Source organism: Canis lupus, chromosome 10, assembly GCF_048164855.1.
Source record: "Canis lupus baileyi chromosome 10, mCanLup2.hap1, whole genome shotgun sequence".
NCBI classification, from domain to species: domain Eukaryota; kingdom Metazoa; phylum Chordata; class Mammalia; order Carnivora; family Canidae; genus Canis; species Canis lupus.
In genome coordinates, this window is record NC_132847.1 from 25,451,737 (window position 1) to 25,469,909 (window position 18,173).

General features: G+C 41.6%; 1 protein-coding gene and 1 long non-coding RNA gene across 2 annotated transcripts in view; one reads left to right on the forward strand and one right to left on the reverse strand.

Moving 5' to 3' along the window:
* Positions 1–18,173, reverse strand: part of TRPC7 (transient receptor potential cation channel subfamily C member 7) — a 144,184-nt gene that overhangs the window by 109,963 nt on the left and 16,048 nt on the right. The window lies entirely within an intron of this gene.
* On the forward strand, positions 1,828–7,153 carry LOC140640893 (uncharacterized). The gene is made up of 4 exons (XR_012037500.1): positions 1,828–1,933; positions 4,533–4,610; positions 6,054–6,131; positions 6,981–7,153. It is a non-coding gene; the product is annotated as an uncharacterized lncRNA (long non-coding RNA).

Sequence of the window (18,173 nt, forward strand, 5' to 3'; positions counted from 1 at the left end):
GTTAATATCTGGTGGGATTATAGATGATTCTCTTCTTTTTATGCACAAATTCATTTTCTGTGTTAATTGCTATTACCAGTATAATCAGAAAAAAATTTGGAGGGGTGCCTGGGTGGCTCACTTGGTTAAGCATCTGACTCTTAGTTTTGGCTTGGGTCATGATCTCAGGGTTGAGTTGAGCTCTGCGTTCAGCATGGAGTTTGCTTGGGATTCTCCTTCTCCTATTCCTCCCCCAGCTTATGTGTGTTCTCTGTCTCTATCTCTCTCTTTCTTGGAAATAAACAAATAAAATCTTTAAAAAAAATAATTTTGAGGGATCCCTGGGTGGCGCAGTGGTTTAGCGCCTGCCTTTGGCCCAGGGTGTGATCCTGGAGACCTGGGATCGAATCCCACGTCGGGCTCCCGATGCATGGAGCCTGCTTCTCCCTCTGCCTATGTCTCTGCCTCTCATTCTCTCTCTGTGTGACTATCATAAATAAATAAAAATAAAAAAAAACTTAAAAAAATAATTTTGAGTGTGTCATGGTGTTTAAACCTGTATGATTTCCTTTGGACCAAGTTTCCTGAGCTCCTAAACCTCAGTGTTGGAGAGAGGTATAGGGTATCCAGGCTTGGTGCTAATTTAGCCAGAGTTGCAGTCATCTTTGATGGCTAATGGCTTTGTTTTTTTATTTAATAACAAATTAAAAGAAGATCCAAAAAGAAGTTCAAAGCAAATATGACCTATGCATCTTATTTGTACTAACTATATATTGTGGAAACATTTCAGAGAAACACGAATTTCGAATTGGCATCACTAGATGACATACCCTTCCAGAGGCTTATGTCATGACTCACCTGATTATGGATTCAGAATAGTAAATGTTCATGAGACTTGTTTTGAAGAGTAATTATAGCACTGTGTATGTATAGGAGTAACTTTAAAAAATTTGCTTGTGATTGCTGAAAATGCTATTGGTTAAGAGGGCCTAATAACTAGATGGCAAAGTAGCAATTAAAACAACTGCAGAGCCCTGCTAATTATAACACAAAAACTAAAAATTAAGTTAGGCAAATAAGTGCTAATGACTTCTCCATGTGGAGGATCATACTTCATTCTTTTCACTTTGGTGCCTCTATCCCTTTTGTTCCCAAGCCTGGACTATACTCCTCTTTGCTTCCTCTACGATTCCCTACCCTTCTCTCAAGACCAGCTCTAAGGTAATTCCAGAGTGACTTTCCTGATATCCCTGGGGAGATCCACGGTCTCATGCTCACACCCCCACTGTATTTTCTTCTTGGGGTCCAATAGCCCTGACAAAGTGCTTTCTGTATTTTTGACATTTTCATACTTAACAAATCAACTTTGGTCATTTGTATATTCCAGCTCAGGGCATGTCACATTATAGAAATTAATAAGTGCTGTGTAAAATGGCTTACTACATGTAGTACAATTTGAAAATTTTATTTATGGGAATTTGAGGAGCAAGAAAGGGCTGGTGTGTAGCTACCAGGGAATTGATCTAGGAGCAGTGAGAGGTGGGGGGATACTTGGCTCTTGAGATGGTCTTGGAGCCAAAGCTGACTATTACAGGCTCATTATCTTGTGCACAGACATCTGCAGTGACTTTCTAAAAGTCCCAGAAGACATGGGAAAAAGATGAGTAAGTGATTGCATTTAAATAAGTTAAAATCTAATCAGGAAAATCAGATTCCAGTTTTTTTTGCTTTAAACTGATTTATCTAGTGAATGACTGAACAACACTCGGAAGTAGGACCTATATCTATTTTGTAAATATGAAAGAAAGAGACCGACTGAGGCTTTGATGTGATTCCATTTATCTCCACAGATGCTGCTGTCACCTCTGATGATTCCCAGGTGTTTACCTCCAGCCCCAACCTATATTTGAAGGAGCTGATTTAAATATTCAACTGCCAGGTGTCATCTACTCTGGTAAGTTTCACAGACGCTTCAAACTCTGTATGCCCCAAACTGAACATATGGGTCTTCATGTAACCAGCAAAATTGATGTTGTGCTTTCTGTTTCAGGAAGTAGAATCCCCATCCACTCAGCTTCCTAAGCTAGAAACCCTGGGTTCATCTTTGTCTTTGCCAATTAGTTACCAAGATCTATGGATTATGATCCAAAGTATCTTTATATCGGAACCCCATATTCATATCCCCATATTTATCATCATGATCATCATTTAAGTCCTTGTAATTTAGTGTCTGGACTTTTGAACTAGCTTCCTGATTTGTCTGTTTATGTTACTTCCTTCTTCTACCCAAATGCCAGCCCATCATCCTCTTGGCTAAAACCTACATAATAAAATACCAGCATTTTGATTATTATACCTCAACATATTTCACTAACATTAGCCCCATTCTATAAGCCTGCTCTCCTCTAGCTACACCTATCTACCAAGTAGTACACTAGGCCTTCCATGCCTTTGCACATACTCATTCCTCTGCCTTTATGCTTTTCTTTCTCATCTCCATGTGCCAAACTCCTCATCCTCCAAGAACCACTTCAAAATACTATCTCTTCTGGGAAGACTTATCTCACATTACTAGGCCATTTTTTGCACTCTCTCTGTGTGTTCTCACAACATTCCACTCCTATTCTACTATACTGTAATTATCCCTTAACTGCTCCAGTCTCTCCTTTGGCATTGAGGACAGAGTCTGGGTCTCATCCACACCTATAGTCCTAGAATCTATTATAGTGTCTGGCACACAAAAGGAAGAATACCTTTTGTTGATAAATCACTTAACCACTCTCAGTTGTTTACTCATCTGTAAAATGGGAATAATTATTTCTTGTTAAATCTCAATTTAGATGTTATTTATGAAAGTGCTCTGTAGAAAAATACAGATATAAAGTGATACATGCACCCTGATGCTTATATAGCAGCATTATTGACAATAGCTAAACTGTGGAGAGAGCCCAAATGTCCATCAAGTGATGAATGGATAAAGAAGAATGGTATATATATGTATAATAGAATATTACTCAGCCATCAAAAAAAAAAAAAAAGAAATCTTGCCATTTTCAATGACCTGGATGGAGCTAGAGTGTGTAATGCTAAGTGAAATAAGTCAGTCAGGGAAAGACAGATACCATATGATCTCATATGTGGAGGCTTTTTAAAAATATTTTATTTATTTATGCATGAGAGACACAGAGAGAGGCAGAGACATAGGCAGAGGGAGAAGCAGGCTCTCCATGGGGAGCCCGTGCGGGACTCAATCCCAGGACCCCAGGATCACGCCCTGAGCCAAAGGCAGATGCTCAACCATTGGGCCACCCAGGTGTCCCTCTTATGTGGAATTTAAGAAAGAAAGCAGATGAACATATGAAAAGGGGGAAAAGAATAAAGGAGACAGGGAAACAAGCCATAAAAGACTCAAAGATAGAGAACAAAATGAGGGTTGATGGAAGGAGGTGAGTGGGGGATGGGGATTAAGAAGGGCACTTGTGATGAGCACTGGGTGTTATATGTAAGTGATGAATCACTGATTTCTGTTTCGGAAACCAATATTGCACTGCATGTTCACTACCAAAAATTTAAAGAAAAAAAACTAAAGAAAATGTTCTGTAGAAAGGAGAAGCAGAAAGGGCTTCATTAAGGGGTTATAGGCACTTAGCTTTGTAAATGAGGAAGATGAGCAGCAGAGCAGTGAAATGACTAAGCCAGAGTCACACAGCAGTTTGTGTTAGAGTGCTGGGTCTCTTCATTCAATGCCTTTCCTTTCCAACTTTCTGCTCTGGAGTCTTACCTGTCAAGGCCCCATCCTAGCATCGCCCCTAAGGATCTTCTTTTAGGGTGTCATATTACCTGTTTACATATACCATGTCCTGGGGAGAATGTGACCACAGGTCTCCCAAGTTATTTGGCTCACTTGATTAATGCCCAAAAATCTGTCATGAGAATACACCTCAAATTTGCTTTAGGTGAAGAAAAGACCCATGTCTGTGTTTAAAATCTGGTTTCTGAATTTGTAATTTTAGAGGAGTTATCAGTTAGGGATATAAACTCTTGCTCCGTATTTTGTCAGCCAAATTACAACATTTTTCCTTTTCCTGCACACTTCCTGGAGCTTATCTCCATGTTTATGTTAAAATATCCATTTTAAGCATATGAAACATCAAGTTTCTGATGTGTTGCGGAAGAATTTTGGGTGAATTCTTTGGAGTATGAACTTTTAGCAAAATTAATAATCACCAGAGAAGAGACATTGTCATCAGATTCTTGAGCCACCGTTTTCAAAGACGGTGGAGGAGAAGCTGCAGAGACCTATTAATTCAGCAGACAAAGCCCTGGTCTTCCTCATGAAAAAAAAAAAGCCGGCAGCTTCATGCTACTGTTCTCAAGAATGCAAACAGAGGCTCTGAACTCCTGTTTCAAGCACTTGTATTATTAGTAAATGTGGAGTATGTTGTATTTCTAGGGTGTGTGTGTGTGTGTGTGTGTGAAAGAGAGATTGAGAGAGAGAGAGAGAGAGAGAGAGCAGTGTTTGGCATTTCACTGTGGCCCTTCTTAATTTTCAGGGTGTTTACCTGTCAATAATAACAAGCCTGCGCTGGATCCCAGAGAACCAGGCCATCATTATTAATTTCACACTGCAAGTATGAAGGACAAAGTGATCATAATTATAAGAAAGATAATTCTGCTACCAAGCATTTGGAAATCCTTTTCTGTTTGAGAGTTGATAGTATTTAGAACATTTTAGCCTCAGTCATTCTTAAATCCCTGTAATTTTAGGACTAGGTATACAACTTTAGCTTTCTTAGATTTCCTGAGTCCAATGGCATTTTGCTCCTACTGTGACCAGAGCTTGTATTCCCCAACTCCTCCAGACCTGTTGGGGACAGCAGAAGAGTGCAGGTGCTAGAATACCACTTGGTCTGTTTTACTGACAGCTGATGGAAAAGTGCAGTTCCTCCATTTGCTCAGGTGGTACCTGTTTTGAAGGAAAGCCTGTGCAAGGATTGCAGAGTTTCCTATCCCTACACTGTGTTTGAGTACATAACATAGTGGCTACTGATCACATAGTTCATAAATGAGAAAGAAGGAGAGACACGTAGTTATCAATGCCAATGAGATTTCTGAATGATAGAGATTTTTTTTTCCACTTTGCAATCAAATGCAGTTCTCTCAATTTTCTTGATTGGTATTAAATAGAACTCTTCCATGAATTCGGGAGCTGCAGTGGCATTTGCCTACTTCTTGTAATTCATGGGCTTGAAGGGCAGTAGAATGTGCCACCTCAAAATGTGCAATTTTGGCATAAAGATTATTTTGAGCTGAAGACGATTAAGAAGCAGATAGCAGAAAACCCTCTGTCCTCCTTCTATTTGACCAGAAGTAGGACATAAATTTGTAGAGGGTTTCCCCTCGCTTCTTTGTACCAAGAAGGGCAGGAATAATTCATTACAGGGGTCAGCTCTAGACCCTTATCAGTCCACAGACAGTACCAGAGGAATTTATGTAACAAACTTTGCTGAAACTAGTCTCATCTGCCATTCATGCCCCTCATCCATGTATTTACCTTCCCGTGATTTAATGCCCGTAGAAGCTCAAAGTCCTTTTCCTTTGCCTTGCCATTTGTCTAAAAATGTCTTCTTTTGTTAAGATCCTGTCGAAGTGCAGCTCCTACCCAACCCTTTGAATTACTCATCTCTAATTTCTCTCATTTGTTTGTGGGATGCCTATGTTAGTAAAACTTGTGTTTGTTTTTCTCTTGTCAATCTGACTTTTGTCAGTGTCATTTTCAGGGCTTCCAGCTGGGCAGCCCTCTACCCTCCTTAGAGGCAGTTTAATGGAAAAAGAAAAGAACCATGATTTCTTACCATTATATAGCTTACAAAACACTCAAATAATCCAAATGCTGAAAAAAAGTCTTTAAAAAATTAAAAACGACCTGAATGTAACTTTTGGCTGTTTCTTTTTACAATTTATGGCTTAAATATGTATATCTGGGGTTTGATGAGCAAATGGATAGTCATGTGCACTGGCAGCCACCTTCTTTCTGCTTAATTATGTTAAGTTCTCTTGGTTGATATTTTCAGATAGAGGTTTTGGACTACGCAAGTGGAATCAAATCTTGGTGACTGACGAAGGAGCAGAGGAATATTGCTGTCAAGAAGGTAAGAGAATTTCTTCTTATGCCAAAAGGAATTCCAGATGGATAAAATACACAAAAGGGAAATTGTAGCAATATTAGGAGAAAACATGGATGCATTTTTTAATAATCTGAGTAGGGAGACCTTTCTGAGCTTGACAGGAGACTGAGAAAATTTGAACAACATTGCGATTCAGAAAAGAATAACCTCAGAGATGTAAAAAGACAGTCAGCTGGAAAATATTTGCAACACACAACCTGGAGAAAAGACTGCTGATTTCTTCCTCATAAAAATAATTTTTAAAAACTAAAAATTAAATGAGGAATGAACCAAGAAAAGACAATGACAGGAACAAATAATTGATGGTAAAAGAAACACAAATGAACAAGAAACAAAGTTTGTTTGTTGTTGTTTAATTTTACTAAAAAAATTCAAAGTAAAAGAGTACTTAGGGACCATTTCTCACCTGTAAATCCCACAATTAAGAAGTGTGAAAATACTCCCTCTGGGCGAGGGAATGTGGAAAAGACACCCTCATAGCCTGTTGGTGACATTTATAATTTTGGACTGCTCTCTGGGAGGGTATTTGTCAGTCTGTAGCACAATTTAAAAAAGCTTTTTTTTAAAGATTTTATTTATTCATGAGAGACATAGAGAGAGGCAGAGACACAGAAAGAGGGAGAAGCAGGCTCCATGCAGGGAGCCTGACGTGAGGCTTGATCCCAGAACTCTGAGATCATGCCCTGAGCCAAAGGTAGATGCTCAACCACTGAGCCACCCAGGTATCCCTTGTAGCACAATTTTAAATGTCTGTGTGTTCTTGGACCTAGCAATTCCTTTTTTTAAAGATTATTTTATTTATTGACTTGACAGAGAGAGAGAGTGAGCACAAGCAGGGAGAGGGGGAAGCAGACTCCCCACTGAGCAAAGAGCCTGATGCAAGGGTTCCATCCCAGGACCCTGAGATCAGGATCAGAGCTGAAGGCACACAATCGACTGAGCCACCCAGGTGCCCCCCAGCAATTCCATTTTAAGGAGTGCTGCTTGCAGGTAGGTATCCATACAGAAGTGTACAAACCTGTAAGTATGTTCAGTGTAGCATTGTTTATTAAAAGCTGGAAGTAACCTAAAGGTCCACACATAAGAGAACGTTACACATATTACTGTGCATCTATTCTGTGGAGTACTTCTGTAGCTCTTGGGGAGAAAGGGGTGGACTTGGAGTTGCTGATATGGAGACTTCTCTGCGGATTTTATTATTAAGTGAAAAAAGCAAGTTGGGGACTGAATGTGGAGTTGGGCTTAATACATTTAAGGCAAAAAGCAAATGAATACGTCTATATTTTATACATATAAACATATGCCTATGTATGTACAGAAGATTTATACCCAGTTGTAGAAGAAATTTTTATAAGGCTGAGTCTGGGAGTCGAGATTGGGGCAAGGGAGAGAGTTAAGGAAAGGGAGACTTACTTCCCATTGTATACGGTTGGGTGCTATCTGAAAAAAAATTTAAAGATGTACTTATTTATTTTAGAGAGAGAGAGCATGCATGTGAGCAGGGGGAGGGACAAAAGCAGGGGGAGAGAGTCCCAAGCAGCCTCCCCACTGAGCAGGGTGCCTGATATGGTATTCAATCCCAGGACGCTATGATCATGACCTGAGCCTAAACCAAGAGTGGAAAACTCAATTGGTTGAGCCACTCAAGTGCCTCTGAATTATTTTTTATATCATACATCCCTTTGATAAAAATTTGAGAAGAAAATGGGTGATTTCTTAATTTTTCTCTTAGTCCTACATGCCACTCACTCTAAAGGGAATCTCAAAGAGAAACCAAACTCTTTTGACTGTTCCAGGCCAAGCTACTACATCTGACAAGGAACTTTTTCTTCTTCTTTTTTGTTTCAAATTCTAATTTAAATTTTAGGTACTTAACATATAGTATAGTATTGGTTTCAGGAGTAGAATTTAGTGATTCATCATTTACAGAGAACCCCCAGTGCTCATCATAGCACGTGCCTTCTGACTAGGAACTTTTCAACCAGTTTGGGATACAGCAGCGAGGCAGGATGGTGTAACCATGGTTTGGTTCTGATCCTCATTGTGGCTTAATTCAGTAGAAATAGATTAAACCTACCTAGGGCATGTTGCTGAAGCCATTTGGAAAATAAATCTGAGATCTTTGTCCTCTTATTGATTTTTAACATAAGCTCTTGTGATCCTTAGCAATGACAGAAACCGGGCCTCACCTTCCTTTCCTGATAGCCCTGCAGGCTATTCACTCACATTCTGGAGGCTCCCCCCACCTCTGCTCCACCAGTTAGTCCTTTAACCCTAATGTGCAACTTCCAGGGGCCTGCTAAATGTCTTTTTCGAATAGCTTCAACAAAAAATGGTGAAAGCTCCACTGGCAGCTGGCTATGAAGCTGTCTGGGTCCTCACTGCCTGGTTCACCCACTATCTAGGCTGGTTGGCGGATGGATGTGAGCTCACAAACCTCCTCACCAAGCCAATCCTACAGGACCATCTGCAGAGTATCAAGGATTTCAGTGATTTGTCTTCTGATTCTGCTCGGGGCTGCCAACTTATGGGTGTTTATTTTTTTTATTTTTTTTATTTTTTAAATTTTATTTATTTATGATAGTCACAGAGAGAGAGAGAGAGAGAGAGAGAGAGAGGCAGAGACACAGGCCGAGGGAGAAGCAGGCTCCATGCACCGGGAGCCTGACGTGGGACTCGATCCCGGGTCTCCAGGATCGTGCCCTGGGCCAAAGGCAGGCACCAAACCGCTGCACCACCCAGGGATCCCCTTATGGGTGTTTATAAGAAGGAGTCTCAAAAAATAAGAATTCCCCCTTCTCCCTTGTAAATGGATTGTCACCAGCCCCTGGGAACAGTGGGTTCTCTTTTGAAGAGAGTGACTGAAGGTGACACTGTGTAAATCAAGTCTGGGCACAGACATTACCAAGAAGCCAGTGAAGAATAGCAGAATATACCACCCCAAAATGACTACAGGACTTCAGAACATGCTACCCCAAAATATGCCCTTTTGATATATTATTTTGAGCTTTAGGTACTTGAAAAACAGCAGATGAAGGGAGAAGGTTTCTCTGTATGCCCCTCTATGCCTGACAATAGATCCTCCAAAAGGAACTTGATTGCCTTAGATCCTCTCCATGGGGCCTCATCTGCTGGAAAGATGGACTCATTACGGGAGAAGAGGCCCCCACACCCAGACAAACTCTGTCACAAACTATCATACCTCCTGTCTCTTCTAAGAACACATTCATCTTTCCGAAAAATCATTTACTCTCCTCTGAGAGGTGTACTTCCTCCTACCCTTTTCCTGTCAGGATGATGTTTAATTCTGAATTCTAAGCTTCCTCTGAGAGTTACTTATTTTTCCCTGGGTGTTTCCCTTGTATACATGAGATTTACATGCTTCTAAACTTTTGTTTTCCCCTAGTTAATCTGTCTTTTATTACAAGCTTCTCAGCTATGAAGTCAGAAGGGGGGGGATTATTCTTCCTCCCCTACAAAGGCCTGTCTGTCTCCTTGGCCAGGGCTGGAGCACCTTCCTCAGTCCCTGGGGCACAGCCTCACCTTGTACTGGGCCACAGGATTTGTTCTGTGGTAGGGACTCAATGAGCTGACAGAGATTGAGTTTTATCAATCAGAATGTCATGAAGATTATTTTAAGTGAAAGAAATCTGAACAAACAGCAGTTAAACTTCTTTTACTTCTTTTAAAATGTTTTAGCAGCATGTTCCCAAAATATAGCTGCCATAAATCATGTGGCCACTGGGCATAGGGGGAGGGTAGCTACTAGAAAGGAGACTGTCTGCTTGCACCCAGTTGAGAACAAACACCACAAACTCTCATGCTTTCTATTTTTCTCCGAAAGCTCATGTGTTTCCTAAAAGTCCTCTTTTTCCTTAGAAACTCTTTTCTCCCCTCCTTTTCCTTACTAAATTGGTATATAAATCCCTATCTTAACTGTTCAGGGAGCCACTTCTTTCCTGCACTTCTATATGTGTATGAATAAATTTTCTCCTAGTAGTCTGTCTTTTGTTAGTTAATTCACAGGCCCCAACCAGTATAACCTAAGACAGTAGAGGAAAAGTTTTATTCCTAACACAGGACACTAAAAATTTCCGGGAAAAGTTATTTATAAAGTGTTGACATTACATGGGGCAATGCCAAAGTTACAGTATTCAGTAAGAAAACCAGGATTTCAAATTATTTTTACACTCTTCTCCGCATTGCACAAAACAAAGCTATGCAGAGAAAAACATCACACGAGTGGCTGTCATATCAGGTAATGAGTCACAAAACAAAGTCTCAGGTATGAAACTGGAGGAATGGGTAGATAGGATACTGGGATGGGACAGAGGTCCAGAAACAGAAACACGTGTGTTTGGGAATTGGCGTGTGATTGAGGTGGCATCATGGGGGCGGCGGGGTGGAGGGGGAAGGTAAGTCGGATTCCAGAGTAGATCATGATGGGAAACTAGCTCACCATGTGGAGAAAGGCAAAAATGTGATGGAAACTCCCTCTACACGTAAAAGCAAACTCCAGTTGTACTCAAGACCTAAATGTGAATGGTGGATCCATGAAGGTAATAGAAGAAAAAAGAGATGTAATGTCCAAGAATGTTCTTGTGACCTTGGGCGGGGAAGGGAGTTTTAATAAGACTACATCCACAAATCATCAAAAATAAGTGTTTCTCTTCAAAACAGGGTGCCATAGACAAATGTAACAGATGGGTGACAGCCTGGAAAAGATTTCTGCAGTGTCTGATATTGACAAGTTGTTAGTATTTAGAACAGACAAGGAGCTCCTGAAGGAAAATTTAAAAATACTCCAAACAGAAATCCTGTTAAAAAGTGAGTGAAGGAGTAACAGGAAGAGGTAGTTCAGGGAAGGGAGAAACCCACGTGGTTGCACAACATAGGAAGACAGGCTGAGCTTATCATTAGTAATTAGAGAAATGCTAACTAAAGTAACTCTCTTCCTCCTACTGGCAGACGTGAGAAAGCAGGATGATATCTAGAGGTGGCAGTGTGTGGCACAGCACAGCTCCCGGGGACAAGCCTTCTAGGGGGCAGGCAGCTGGGCTGCATGAACTTAACTGTGGGCATTTCTTCCCAGGCCTGTAATACCAGTGCTCAAGAGGGGCTGCAAACAGGTACAGGGACATGTTTTGTGGCAGCCTTTGTGGTGACAAAAAGAACCGTGTAGGTGCCCCCGCTCTGTTGGAGTGAGAGAGAAAAAGGCTGCAAGAGGCACAAAATGCAGTAGTGAGTAGCACACAGAAGCAATGAGTGAGGCTTCCATGGGGTGACATGGAGAGAGCATAAAAAACGTGGTGTCCAGTCTTTCACTGGATGAAAGGTCATAATCTTGTACCACAGCCATTTTTATGTAACTTAGGCTCAGTAGTATATTTTTCCATAGTCCCCATTGGAATGTAAGCTCCAAGAGGGCAGAGATGATAGGGTTTTGATGGTGTCGAAGTGTCCCCAACCTCTAGAACTTTGCACATGGTAGTTGCAAAGGAAGTAGTTCTTGAACGAATACAAAATATATACCTCTCTATATTCATAATTAATATAAATATATGAAATACATTATATATAAATACATTAAATATGCTGAAGCGGGGGCTTTTTGTGGAGTAAGGGAGCATGGGAATGAGGATAAAGTATGAGGGGAAACACAAATATTATGATAATGTTTGACCATCTGAGTCATAGTTTTATTCACATTTTGTTACCTGGCTATAGGAGGAGCACTTGGAGAAAACATACCAAAATATGAATTGCTCTTAGATGGTAGGAATTAAGGCTGACCTTTTTGTTCCCACTACTTTTCTGTATTCAAAAGATTCTATAATTGGTGCGTTTTATTTTCGTTATTCCCAAACCCAAGCTTTAAAAATGTCTTTGAAAGGGGTAGTGCCTCAATACTGAGTTTTCCCCGTTGCTTCTGTTAGCAACGTCCCACTCCCCACAAACCCCATACACACACACACTTCGAGAATTGCAGTGTCACTGTCTCAGCTTATGCTTTGGTAAGTACAATCTCTTCTGTTCCTTCCAGACTAACCCCCTAGTTTTAGGGCTGTGCTTGACTTCCTATAATAACTGACCTCTGGCCTTCTGTCCGGCCCTGCTCTGAGGGTTTATCTAGATTCCTGGTCTCAGTCTTCCCCAGTTCATCTCAACCTGGTCCTCTACCTCACCATATTGAGATGAATGGTGTCTTCTCCAAATCAGCATCCTTCCTGGGACTTCAGCCTTATTTGGAAATAGGGTGTTGCAGGTGTGATTAGTTAAGATGAGGCCATGTTGGAGTAAAATGGAACCTTAAGCCAAAATGACTGGTGCTTAGAAGAATGTCCTCATAAGAATAGGGTAAGGGACAAAAACACCCAGAAGATCACTATATGATAACAGAGACAGAGATTCGAGTGATGGGTCAACAAGCCAAGGATCTCCAAGAAAACCTCAAAGAGGTAAGGAAGGATCTTACCCTAGAGCCTTCAGAGAAAGCAGAGCCCTGCTGACATCTTGATTTTGGATTTCTGGCCTCCAGCACTGTGAGACAATGAGTTCTGTGTTTTAAGTCATCACATTTTTGTTATGGCAGTGCCAAGGCTAATATATCCCCCATACTTACCCGGGTGCTCACCAGGGAGGATTTTCAGTGCCCAGAAAAGCTTTGCCTGCCCCTTGTATTATCCTCCTCTGATATTCTCAACATCCCAAACCTTGGAGGAAGAAGAGGGAGAGGTCTACTCTATGCCTTTATTTATGCTAAAACTAGCTCCAGTTGAAAAAAAAAAATGAGATAAGATGTAGTCCTTTTCCTGTAATGACATGTTTGTTTACTTGGTAGCTGCAGCCCACAGTGAATGATAGCCTCAGAATCTGGAAGATGCACGGGAGAGTCCCCCCCCCCACCCCGGAGTTCTTTCTGTCCTAGGGATATCACTTCTGAACTCACTTTCTGGGACCTCTGCTCTGGGCCCCACCTTTCTCTCCCTCTAGATGCCAGTGTGGAGAATTGGAGTCCTCTGGACTCTCCTGCTGTGCTGCTGCTCCACAGAGCTTCCACCGTGAAGGAGAAGATAAGGAGTGGGCCCTTTCCTTCCTCCTCCTCTGAGGGAAGCCCTGAGAGGGCCCAGGGGGCAGAAGAAGCAGGGTCCCTGCAGCTCCCAGACCAGCAGACTGTACTGGAAACAGCCAGGAGCCTGTCACCTTTCCTGACTGTGCTGTTCTCCAACTGTGCTGAGCCACTTGTAGGCTTAGATGTGCTGCTGCATCTGCACTCAGATGCCACTCACCCCCTTCCTAGGAGGACTCCGTCTTCCTACAGCTGTTGTCCAGCTCCTTCAAGTCTCGTATCCTGCAGGCCACTTTCTGCCTCAGGTGCAGGGGATATTTCCAAACTGCTCACACCAGTCCCTCACTCATCTGCTAAGACCTTCCTATGGCTCTTCATTTACCTGAATATGAAGTTCAACTTCTCACTTGGTAAGGCCAAGGCTGAGGTGGTGCTTCAGTGCCTTCATCATCTACTACCTCTCCCTGTTACTCCGTCTCATGTGGAGCTGCTTACAGTTCTCTCACAGGTCTCTCTCTCCCTTATCTGTGCTGGATATTTTATGTGCAGTTTTTATGCCTAGCACAGTCTTTCCCATTCCCTGCTAGCTGTTTATCTCTCCCATACTCTCAGGTTTCATTTAAACATTATCTTCTTAGAGAAATCTTTTTTTTTCCTAAAGATTTTATTTATTAGAGAGAGAGAGAGAGAGAGAGAGAGCGCGCGAGCACATGAGCGCAAGCATGGGCGGGGGAAGGGCAGATGGAGAGGGAGAAGCAGACTTCCTGCTGAACAGAGATCCTGGTGCGGGTCTCCATCCCGGGACCCTGATCATGACCTGAGCTGAAGGTGGAAGCTTAACCAACTGAGCCACCCAGGCACCTCTTCTGAGAGAAATCTTTAAACACACATGCATACACATACACATACACTCACAGGGTCAGCTGTCCCACTAAGTCAGCTTTTAAAACTGCCCTTTTACTCTTTAGCACTCAGCACGATTTGTAAAGCCGTATTTATTTGTGCGATTATATGAATAATGTCCCTTCCCCTGGACTGTCAGGTCCTGAGGGTAGGAACCTTGTTTATCTTGTTCATCATTTCATCCCAGCATCCAGTCTAGGGCCCTGCTCATGCTAGAGGCTTAATGAATATTTGCTGCAGGGATGCCAGATTTTCAGATAGCCCTGTAACTAGGGTCTACCCAGTTGTGATATTCTCTGTGTCTACAGACCATCCCACCTTCCTGACATATATTTTCCACATTTAATCTATGAATTTGCTGCTAGTAAAATACGTGCCTGCATGTTGACAGGTGTGCAGCATACTTGATTAATGATATACTATGATGATTAATTTATGTAGCATTGTAACTTTTTCAGAGAAAATGCCTTCATTTCCATCATTTCCATTTGAGGTAATTTGTGCTGCTACTCATCTACTAATATTCTCTAGAACTGCCTCCAATTTCTTCATATCTCTGATACTTCACGCTGATAGTTGCACTTGTAGAGGAAATGATTTTTCCCCCATTTTTTTGTGAATAGTGATGAATCTTTTCCATGGAGATATTTTTCAAAAAATAATCTCTGTCTGAATTTGTCAGGAGCTCTGCCTGCCCAGTTCCTTTCTCCTTCTCTGCTCCTCTGTCTTTGCTGCCCATGCCATTTCTTTTAACAGGAATATTTTATTAGCACTCCAGACTTAGGCACTCTTGGTGGTCTGCGTTTGTCCCACTGGAACTAATCCGTTGGCCTGTTTTTAACCGTGGAGCTCACACATACAGCCTATAGTTTTTCTAGTTCTAGAAAGATCTATGGAGGTGGGGTTAAGGGGTAGGGAAGCTTAGCAGCAATCAGGAAGACCCTCTGAGTAGAGGAGGTGCTGAAACTTAAGTTGCATTCATAGGAGGAAAAGTTGTGTTGAAAATCCAGTGGGCTCATCCCCACTGAGCTCTCTGGGGGAAAATTATGTACTTATTCCAGGTCAAGTTCTCTGCAAAGAGTTTTATATTCTTCATCTAATCAGGGTGCTGGTGAGGATTAAATTTGATGAAGAATATAAAATTAGATGCAGATTATAATTGTCACCAGCATCCTGGGAGGACATTGTCCTTAATTCACTCACCAACTCATTTATTTCTTCACTGAGCTAATATTTACTGAGGGCCTGGTACATGCCAGGACTTCCCAGAGGTTCAGTGAGATGAGGCTTCTTAACAAGTGGGTGAATTGTATTGTCATTTACAGAGATTAGGGGAAGAGCCAGTGTTTGGGTGGAGAAAACAGGCATTCTATTTTGGACATGTTACAATTCTAATACCTTGGTTTTCCAAATAAGAAAACTAACTTCCAGTAGATGGCCAAAATTATACGGTTGTCAGGATATGGCACTGGGATTGGAGGCTAGGTCAATCTGATTGCAGAGCCAAGCCTTTGGCTCTCCATTCCACAACTTTGAGGAAATGAAGCATGGTTGCACTGGGTGCTCACCAGATCCTGCCCTCTGCCCTTGTCCTGGTCCAGTAAATGGCCTCCTTTGGCCCACCTGACTTCCTGTTACCCAATATACACTGCCTCCCTATATTTTAGAAGCTCATACTCTTGGCATAAACCCTAGAAGAAGATAATCACATAATTTTAGGCATTAGTTATGACCCAATGAAAAATTGTCATTAAAGGATACGTTAATTAGCTCACTTCCTATGATAAGTCATTAATGAATGCCCTGGTGAAAGTGCTTCTCCAGCTGCTTAGGTAAGAAAATAGAAAAAGAGCTAGCATGTGCAGAAGTCACATCTGTCCCTTCTCCTGAGATAAGCCAGTCCCTGGATCTTGCTCTCAAGCATGGAAGTCGATGATTCAGGTCCTGGTGTGGACCTGTTGACTGGCATTTGTGCTCTGACCACACCATACCTGCACATGCTCAGGTGAGGGGCCTCCCAAGATAGCTCATCACCTGACCTCTGTGATCTCTCTCTTTTCTGCTTACATTCTGTATCATCAGATGCTCAAGTAGAGGGCTTGGGTCACACAGTCGGATCTCTGAAGGTACTGGGGATTGATATATAGATGAGTGCTCTGAGGAGTTTTCTCCCAGATTCTCTTATAAAACCCCAACAACTTGCTTTTAAGACTTGCAGCCTTCACAGCTTAAAAAAATATTTTCCTGATGGAGAGGGAAACAATTTTCAAGTCATTTCCTGTGTGTTAAATAAGCATGTGTTTATACTACCAGCTAGGCTCAAACTTCAAGGAAATGTATTTTCGCAGGGTATTGATCTATAAAGTTTAAAAATCCTAAAAATATTCAAAGCATGAGGAACAGGTGCAAAACACAGATTCCACTGGATGTTGGGGACAACATGCTTATTCAGCCTTCTAATACTGCTTCAGGCCCAAGGTGGGCCTTTACTCAGGCTTTCCTAGTTCCCTGGCTCCATATGGCCTGAGTTCCTATGTACTTCGAGCTCTCCCTACCACAATACAGAGATACTCTTCCTCCTTCTCCCTCCTCTTTCCTCTTCCATTTTGATAAGTTTGCAAGCAGATTACAAACTGTCATCTCAACATCTTTACCTTTCACAATGGGATCTCACTAGAGATCATAGCAGGTGGCAAATTGGTCTGATTTATCATTATTTGCATTTTTAATTTGTGGTATTTTAGGCCCAGAAAGTTTTTTTTTATGGATCTTAAAATGGCAACACAAACATTGATACATAATTCATTATCTATTTTTTTCATGATACCTGTGGTTAACCCATTGACAAACAGTAGAGTCATCAACACTTTAAGCAGGATGGAGCTACAGCTTTAGCTTTCTTACCCCCTACTCTTATCCTCTCTGGTTTATTAGAATAAATTACATAATCAGCAGCCTCCATGCTGGTGTTATGTCAACGCGAAAAGCCTTCTTAGTTGTAGCTTTGTTATTATTCTGAATGACCAAGTCTTAAGTAACTAAGGTAAAGGCTTCCACAGTCCCCTGATTTGGGAACATGGAGTCTTTAAATTTAAGCAAAAGGTGAGAGCACAAGAGGGATACCTCCAGTCCCTGCCCTGTTTCCTCTTTTCTTCCAAATCCCTAAATCTCACTCCACAATTTTCTGTTGTTGTCCTTTGCTTCCCCACCCCTTCCTGCTCCCACCAGGCATGCTCCAGGCAGAACTTCAAGTGGGAAGAAAGATTAACACCTGTAATCCTTTTGAAATAAGAGCTCTGCAGATAAGCAACACTCATAGACAGGATGCCCTGGAGTTTAGGAAGCTACCAGCAAAATAAAAGGGATCCTCAGCACTTTTTTCAGAAGGATGATCAGTGAAGAAAAGCAGACTAATTCAAGAGAAATGTAGAGACCTTATTGTGTATTTTTAAAATTATTTTTTCATGCTATTTTAGGTGCCTCTATATATAGAGAGAACCTCCATCAGGATGAAACACCTCTGGATAGCCCATCCTATGCTGATCTCCCCTTTCCCTGTTTCCTCCTCTAGATAACTCAGTTAACCAAAATGTCACCTGGGGTGGTGCCCTCCAGGAGTTTAGTGGCCACTGGCACCATACAGTGCAGCATATGATTGGTCTTCTGCTATTTACTGTGTGTTGGTTTGATCCCGTTAGTTACCTTGTAACTTTCTGTAGAGCTTTCCCATCTCACCGTGTCTATCAAATAGCTCTGTCAGATTCATACATGTAGGAAGAGTTTAAATCATACATAAAAGTAATCACTTGCTTCATCAGTTGAAATGATTATACTTTCAGGATTTCCTTCATTCCCTTCATCAAGGATTTATGGAATGCTTCCTAGATTACTGAGCACCAGTCAAAGCATTAGGAAGGTCTCACTGACCACACTGAGTTTTCATCTTTTTAGACCCAAAAAGATGAGAGAGGCATAAGAAAATCTTTGTAGAGATGCATAATTTCCAAACCCAAAATACTGGCTTGCTAGCAGGC